This window comes from Pinus tabuliformis, chromosome 5_2, assembly GCF_031772625.1.
Source record: "Pinus tabuliformis cultivar Carrire ecotype Pingquan chromosome 5_2, CPIR1, whole genome shotgun sequence".
Lineage (NCBI taxonomy): Eukaryota > Viridiplantae > Streptophyta > Pinopsida > Pinales > Pinaceae > Pinus > Pinus tabuliformis.
In genome coordinates, this window is record NC_142306.1 from 235,004,608 (window position 1) to 235,013,887 (window position 9,280).

The window sequence follows — 9,280 nt, forward strand, 5'->3', positions numbered from 1 at the left end:
GTGAGAGCCATGAGTCGTACTATAAGGGGAATTGAAAGGGGCATACTTTTATTATTTGTGTGCATTTACAATATATTTGTTTGTATTTTTTAAGATGGAATCTTAATTAAAAATATATATATAATCATGTTATTTATATAAAATATATTATAATATTGTGAAAAGTATTTTTTAACGTCAAACTAATTTTAAATATAATAAATTTAAATTTTAAATATTTATAATAAAAATTAAGTTATAATGATCATTTATAAGTAAATGAATTAAATAATATAATTATAATATAAAAATGTTTATTAAAAAGTAGATGTATGTATGAATTAAACAATATAAATATAAAATTGTTTATTGGAAGTAGATGTCATTGAGCGTTATTGTAGGCTTTTAGGAAAGATAGATTTTCATATATTCTTAAAAAATTAAAATGTGATTGCTCTATGATATAGAATATTATTTTTTTATAGTATATTTTAATATTTAAAAGTAAATGGTACATAAGATATAAAATAGTTAGTGATATGATTTTTTTTAAATTTTTAAAATAAAATTATTTATTCAAAATCTTGTGTTTGGAAAAAATTAGTCAAGTTATTTTTAAATAATTACTTAAATTATAAACAAATTAATCATTTAAATAATATTTACTTAAATTATTTTTTACTTTTTATTTTTAATAAATATTTATCAAAAAAATATTTTATAATTAATTTATATTTAAAATATATTTACATTTTATTTTTACTACATATTTTTAGGAAACAAATGATCTAAAAAATAAACAAATAATCAACTTATTTATATGTTGTTACCCATTGACTTATTCAAATGGTACTTACTATTTCACCCATAACATAGATGGAAATTGCTGGTCAAATTGCTACGCATGGGTAATTTGCTCATGAAATAAAATAAAAAATTGTTTTTTATATTTTTTTAAATGATCAAAAACATTCAAAGCAATTTGGTTAAAATTGGTTTTTTAAGCAGTTTTTTTAAAATATCTTACCAGATATTTACCCTCACAAATTAATGGTATCAATGTAAAATGATTTTTTAAGCAGTTTTTTTAAAATATCTGACCAGATATTTACCCTCACAAATTAATGGTATCAATGTAAAATGATTAAATTTCAACCTGTATTTAACAGGTAAATCACCTAATAACTAGCAATTTACCCATCTAATTCCATCCCTACTTTGACCCACCAATGGATCTACCATGCTGACTATGTAACCTAATGAAACTGGATTGTTTCTGAAATTCCTACCCTTTGACCCACCAATGGATCTACCATGCTGACTATGTGCCCTAATGAAACTGGATTGTTTCTGAAATTCCTAACGCAACCTAATGAAACTGGATTGTTTCTGAAATTCCTACCCTTTGACCCACCAATGGATCTACCATGCTGACTATGTGCCCTAATGAAACTGGATTGTTTCTGAAATTCCTACCCTTTGACCCACCAATGGATCTAATATGCCCTAATGAATCTAGCATAGAATCTTGAATTTACCCTTTATTTTTCCTAATGGATCTGAAGCACGGAATCTTCGTATTTACCGTAGAGTTGCTTATTGGGGGTATTTCCATGACGAGTTCTCGCAGAAACAGAGACAGTCGCCAATTGAATATGCGTCTGGGGTTACCGTGTACTGGATGGTAAGCAGCCTCTCTCGTTCTTGCAAATCAACTGGACATCTTGTTTTAATAGAGGATGAATTGGGCATTTGAGGTAGGCACTTGGTGAGCAGAAAAAGCAGAGTAGCGTTATTCAGAAGCAAGCTCTCAATGGGATTGTGGAAGTATTCACTACGAGAAGAGCCTCTCCTTGTTCAGGATTCCAGTCCATCTACACTCAGATGGACTCTGCACCGTTCCAAGCTGTTCTGCGGGATATATACCGCCTTTCTGCTTGCTGCAGCCATTCTCGTCCCCTTCAGTGCACAAATACTTCAAGCACTTATCAAGGTCAACCCCACCATCAGCGCCGAGGACTATCACAGACTGTTCTTGAAGATGGGATGCAACGACACCATAGCTCAACATCTGAAGGTCTTCACGCAAGAACCCCATGTGGCCGGCACCCCTGAAAATTTTGCCACAGCAGACTATGTTCTCTCCACTTTTCAGAATTCTGGTCTGGATGCTCATTACACAGATTATCAAGTTCTGCTGACGTATCCTCTGTCAAGGTCTTTATCCCTCACATTACCCCAGGGGGAGGTCGTCCAGCTAAAATTGAAGGAGCAGGAAATAGAAAGCGACCCTTCCACCAAAAACGCCAAAGCCATTCCCACCTTTCATGCTTACTCTCCATCCGCAGACATTTCTGCAGAAGTGGTGTTTGTCAACTATGGTACATAAGAGGACTACACCACTCTCAGGCACATGGGATTGGACGCTAAAGGTGCCACTGTTATTGCAAAATATGGCAAAATTTTCAGAGGAGATATCATAGAGATTGTTGTCGGAGCTGGAGCAGTTGGAGTGATTGTATATTATGTTTCTCAAGACTTTGGAGGGAACATAACACAAGGATACTATCAAGATTCTAGATGGTTGCCTCCATATGGAGTTCAACGAGGTTCTATTTTTCAAGGAATTGGGTATCCTCTAATGCCTGGTTGGCCTAGTGTGCCTGATTCAGAACACTTATCAGTAGATGATCCCATGACTGAACTGCCTATGATTCCATCGATTCCAATATCAGCAGAGGATGCCACAACCATAATGAAGTCGCTCGATGGCCCGGTTGCTCCTGCAGAGTGGCATGGTGCTCTGGACTTGCCTGCATATCGCCTTGGTCGGGGACCAAGCATTCTCAATCTTCACTACAAGGTAATTATGCCCATCTTTAATCAATCTAACCCTGCTCTCTAATCAATCTAACCCTGCATCCCTTCTGTATCCCCAAAATCATACATCTTAGTCATCTACAATAAGGATTTTACCGAGCTTCTTGCTTCAAACCCCCTAAAAAGCTAAGAACTGAATTCGGTTGAATCTAAAGACGTGATTTACTCTCTAAAAGTTAAAATTTTAGGGTTTAACTAGATAATCATTAAAAAAAATTGGAGTCATATTACGAAATATTTATAATTGCCATTTTCAAGAATATTAAAATTTGTGTATCTTTCAAATTTTACATAATTTCCGAGACTTTTTTCTCAAAACTTCTAACCTTCTGGAGGAGCCTATTTGAATCTAATACCAGGTTGAAAAGTGGATAAACTAAGAATTAAACATAGGATTTGCTCTTACTCTATCACTGACCTATATGCCCCTTTCGCCATTAACTTTAACAGTTCATCTAATTTAAAGGTGTGGATAGCTAGCGTCCTGTAACTCTGAAAGCACAATATCAGGCTATTGCTTCATCAAGGAGCTTCCTATTTTTCTAAAACATGGTGTGGATAGTTAGCTTTCTGTTGCACCGAAAGCATAATATTAGGCTATGGTTTTGTAGAAGGGCTACCTATTTTTCTGAAAAGTATCTTCTGAGAAAGATTTCGGAGTAGCTAGGCTGCGAAAGACGTCACTGTGCCCATGTGATGATGCAAAAAACCTGCTCACGGCCAGCAAAAATTGGCCAAAATAAGAGAAAAAACTGTGAGGTTATCAGCATCTCCGAAGTAAGAGGAGAACAAAATTTTCAAGAGCTATAAATTCCATTTACTCATGAAAGGCTCAGTTATTTGCCTCCATGAGACTGCCTTCTCCAGACAAGATTTGAAGGTTAGGCCTTCTCAGCGGAACCATTACTTTAGGACATATCTAGTGATATATGCATATTTCATGTCCAGTCCAATTAGACGCATGGCGTTCTTACCATACATTTTCTATTTTCTATTTGGCTGAGAAGCTATAAAATCTACTTATTCTTTTAATGGAAATTTTACATTTTAATGATTGAGTAGAGAGGCTCAAAGTTTATTCTACAGCTCAGTATGTTATATAAAAATGTCTGTCAATTATACAAAATATTAAAAAATATTAGTTCATAAAAAAATTACACTTGAAAATTTTAAACCTTTCTAAACTCACATTATATCTGTATTTAAAATAAATCTATGCTAATTTTAAATCAAATTCACACTCTACAACAGCTGTTTTTCCTCTCATGTAAAATTTGTTACCATTAATCTGAATATTGTTTGTAGTTCTCATAAAAGGCAGAGATCCTTACATATTGATGTTTGATTGCAATTACAGTCAAATCATACCATTACCACGATTCGAGATGTATTTGGACTCATAAAAGGTTCGGAGGAACCTAACAGGTATAAATCACCTTCTGGGACTTTGACTTCATGAGTGGATCAATTCATGTCCATTCATGGGGCATATTTTAATGCTGAAGCAACGGTTAATATCATCCTAACTACTGATTATTTGGTGCAAGTCTTCACTAAATAAATGTAGCTATTGATATAAGGAAAAATATATTTAGTGATAAGCAGGTATGTTTTGCTGGGTAACCACCACGATGCATGGACCTTTGGTGCCAGTGACCCAAATAGCGGAACTGCAACCGTCTGAATCATTGCGAGCTTAATCCCCCTTGTTTCTAACCTATTTCTATTCGTAAATATATCCAAGTTAACCACTCTCTGTCTTGTTCAGATATCTCAGAGACCAGGGAAGTTGCTAAAACAAGGTTGGCAGCCAAAGAGAAGTATACTACACTGTGTAACTGGGATGCAGAGGAATACGCATTGGTAAGAACTTGTATTTACTTTATGAGTGGAGGAATATGATGTTCTGCCAATTAGTATTTCATCGCCAGAACAAGTAATTCATCTCCAGAACAAGTAATTCATCCCCAGTATGTTCTGGGGTATCGTTTTTATAGTTATTTGATCTAATTGTTGAGCTTTTTTTTTTGAAAATTAAAATTAAATGGGGAGATTTTTTTGCTGAAGGGTTTCAAGCTTTCTAGTATAGTTCATTATCAGGACACTATAAAGGTTCAGATGGTGGCATCAGAATAAATAGCAGAGATGAATGTAGAGAACATTAATATCTTTAAGGGTTATTATAACAGCTAGTTAATTATTGTTAAAGATATTAATGTTCTCTACATTGATCTAGCTATTTATTGTGACACCATGATCTGAATTTCCATCTTATGAATCATACTAGAAAGTTCCCAATGCTTTAGCTAAAAATCTCCCATATGATTTTCACCTAAAAATAGCTTAACAATTAAAATATAAATCACAAAAATCTAAATTCAAAAATTATTTAATCTATAAATAAATATGGTAATTTAAGTTAAAATAAAAAAAATATGTATCAAACATATACATTCAGGAGTCCAAAAATATAATTATAGTTACTCAAGTCTCATTGTACCAAGAGAAAAGTCTACATCAATGGGTAAGTTTAACCAGTCTCTAGTATTAGTAATATTACTATTACTAAATATTTGTTTAATTATGTATTAGCAGTAGGTGTCCTGTTCCCTTTACTCTTTTAAATTTCCCACAAAGTTCACTTTGAAAAAAATATAAATATCCAGCTTAATCCAAAAAAGTTTTGAAAAAATTATTACTTATCTCTTTTCATGTTTAATAAATGTGATTAACACAAAACTTAGAATCATTGAGGAGATATATCCTATTTATCAACCTATAAAAATTGCAGATTGGATCGACAGAATGGGTGGAGCAGAACTATGATTTACTGTTCTCATCCGCGGTGGCATATCTCAATGTTGATGTGGCTGTCAGGGGCCCAGGGTTTTCGCTTCAATCAACACCCCAACTTGACGATTTTATTCAGGATATAGCTAAAGAGGTCAGTTGGATATTTTATTCAAGTGGGTCTATTCCACTTTTCACTGCCTGTTCTGACTGTTGTACTTTGAATTGATTATTATACTCTGATTTGCAAAGGTGGAAGATCCAGATAATCCTGGAAAGACAATCTACGAATCATGGGCTTCTTCCAGCCAAGATTCCCGTCCTCCTGTAAGTGTTCATGTTTTGTTTCATTATCTTATTCTTCAATTAATGATAGGATAAGTAAAATTTATATCTCACTGGTTTTAAATTAATATGATTAATCTGATTTTGAAATTAATATGATTAATCTGATTTTGATTAGAAAGAGATCTAACAAATATTATTTATTATATAATAAGCTAATAATTAGTTTATTATCTTTTCGTCTGGTCAAATTGAATATCACATTATTCTTATCCAATAGATTTACCATATACTGCTTAATATTTGCCCAAAAATAATTGGGGAAGGCTGTAAAGAGCTTATTAAATTTCCATCTCAGATTAACAGGTTAGGTGGAAAGGGATCCGATTTTGCCCCTTTTGTACAGCATGCCGGAATTCCAGGCACTGACTTCAGCTTTGGAAAAGGTAACGAAATCACAGTCACAGAATACAGGAAATTGAAATTAAATGCAAATAGAGAGATCAACAAGTTACTGTACTGTACTTATTTCTACAATGTATTGATGATAGACTTTCCGGCATATCATTCTCTGTATGACGATTACATGTGGATGGAAAAATATGGCGACCCGCTTTTCCATAGGCATGTTGCAAGTAAGTACACTGTCAACGTTCCATACATTGTCCTCTGGCAAGGAATATCAGCCATGCACAAGTTGTGTGGATCGAACTTCTTACAGGTTGCACCAACATGAACAATCTTACATTCCATAGCACAACTAGTAAAATCTGGCCAATATTAAGCACTCGGCTTTTTCATTTTCTCTATTAGATGTCACTTTTTTTCAAGTACTCTGTATTGGCTTTTTTTTCTCTATTGGATATCATTTTCTTTTCTGTTTTTTTAATCCAGAGAACAAAATAAAAAAGCATTAAATCAATTAGTGACTCAGTGTGTGCATGGAACTTAATATTTGCATTGGCTTTTTCTTTTTCTCTATTGGATATCATTTTCTCCCCTTTTTTTAATCTAAAAACAAAATGAAAAAACACTAAATCGGTTAGCGACTCAGTGCCTGCATGGAACTTAATATTTGCATTGGTTTTTTCAGTTTCTCCTTTTTTTAATCTAGAAGACAAAATGAAAAAGCACTAAATCAATTAGTGACTCAGTGCCTGCATGGAACTTAATATATTTCTTAAAATTTTGCCATCTGTACAATTTGTGCAGGGGAGACATCCCTGGCCCCTAGAGTCAAATTTAATGATTATAATCAAACATCTGATTTTCTACCTATTGTCCAGTGGGAGCAATATGGGGTCTAACAGCGCTCAAGCTAGCGGATGCAAAGGTTCTCCCTTTCAACTATGCAACATATGCCGATAATCTCCAGGTGGGAAAGATGTTGGATTAGTTTAAATGAACGTTAGTAAGAGGCTTTGTCTTTTATTAAAGTAAATATTTTGAAAAACGAGCATACATTCATGTGTTGTTTTTAATTTTGAATAAATAAGTTCGAATCTAGCATAAATTCATCTGCAGTTCATCACCTAAATGGCAGCAAAGTGTTTGTTCAGTCTAATTGCAATTGATACCATATGCTATAAATCAACTGCTTTTAGTTGCAAATTACTATTAGAAGATCCAAATTTTTTAAAATCCATTGAAAATTCTTAACATGTTTGATTTGTAATTGGGACAGTTGTATGTGGATACATTGGAATCACAGTTAAGGTCTGCCGTTGCACCTTCCTTTGTGTCTACAAATCCATTGCATAAGTCCATTGCTGAGCTCAGAAAAGCTGCGTTGCAGATTAAGAAAAAAGCACAGGTTTCCTTTCTTCACCAAAACTTGTGCAAGAAATATACAAACTTCATATTTCTGGACGGTACTTGATTAGGTACACTTCATAATGCTGTGAATTCAGGAACTGGAGGCTCTTGAGGATGAAAGTGCAGATCTGAGGAGCTTAAATGACCATCTTGTAATGGCAGAGCGTGCATTTACAGACGCAGATGGGCTGCCTGGGTCGCCTTGGTATAAGCACTTGGTAAAGGACATATGCTCAAAATATATGATTGATGTGTTTGCGATGTTTCTTAAATGCAAAGCTTATTAAAACAGAGTTGCACATATGTTTGGCGCGGATGCAGGTATATGGGCCATCTAAAATCAACAAGTATGGGACAACAGCGTTTCCTGGTATAAGTGACTTGCTTGCGCTTGTAGCAGGGGATGAGGCCAATCACAGTGGTGATGAGTGGGCTGGTGTACAGCACCAAATATGGAGGGTGTCAAGAGTAATCAGCCGTGCAGCTCTGGTCATTCATGGGGAGCTCAGTTGATTTGGTCATTTTCAAGCTGTTATGAGTTGACTCTCTATTCAAAATGTTACCGGAGGGTCAACAAAGGCAATGGCACATGAGATGCTATAAGGCCGCTGCGATTGATAGCAGAAGGCCCATCATCCTGAAGAGTAAAACTACGTATCTCTGATGTTCCATAAGATCGTCAGGCTAGATGGGGCGCTGGGCAAAACAAATGAAGTATAAAACTATCATGTCTGTTTTCTTTAATGAAGTATAAAACTATAAAACTATTTTAATTTTTTGTGATTTATATTAAAAATAAAATTGTTGGCCTAATCAGATTATTAAAATTTGGTTGACATTTCTTACCCATTAATATAATAAATTAATTCATTCTCCAAAAAAAACGTATCATATCTATCAAACAAAATAAAATATATATAACTTAATTTGTTGAGGAACAAGAAAGCTATTGAAATGATCATCCGCATACTATAAATTACAATCAAGCTAACGACCTAGAGGTTAATATCCGAGCATGGTCATCATAAATATATTGCCTTCTTTTGCCCAACAATAACGCAATATTTATCTATGATGGAGAGAGATCTTTATATATGCAAGACATTGTTTTTGAATTATTATTGGTGCAAGTAAATTATTTATTCAAAATAATTTAATAATTTTTTTGTTTTCTTTATATTTTTGTGAATGCTTTAAACAGCCTTCCTCTCATAAAGCATTTTTCTTATATTTGTTTAATAATTATTTATCAATTTATGAAAGAAAAATCATTTATAAGTTAGATGATCTATACACATTTAAGAATGGAAATTCAATTATAGGTTAAGATGATTTTATATTTTAAGCATTTTTCTTCTCACAAGGCATTTTCAAAATTTGTTTAGTAATTATGTATCTATTTAAGAAAGAAAAATTATTTATAAGTTAGATGATCTATACACATTTAAAAATGGAAATTCAATTATAGGTTACGATGATTTTATATTAGTATTTTTCCTCTCATAAAGCATTTTCTATATTTGTTTAGTAA

The 9,280-nt window shown here is 33.4% G+C and overlaps 1 pseudogene across 1 annotated transcript; it reads left to right on the forward strand.

The window, feature by feature from the left end:
• The first annotated feature begins 1,302 nt into the window (after positions 1-1,302).
• LOC149158399 (putative glutamate carboxypeptidase LAMP1) lies at positions 1,303-8,562 on the forward strand (annotated as a pseudogene). The gene is made up of 12 exons (XR_016261686.1): positions 1,303-2,842; positions 4,217-4,284; positions 4,465-4,537; positions 4,604-4,722; positions 5,651-5,803; positions 5,902-5,976; positions 6,293-6,380; positions 6,486-6,569; positions 7,221-7,309; positions 7,619-7,747; positions 7,845-7,967; positions 8,071-8,562. The product of XR_016261686.1 is annotated as a putative glutamate carboxypeptidase LAMP1 (transcript).
• The last annotated feature ends 718 nt before the right edge of the window (positions 8,563-9,280 follow it).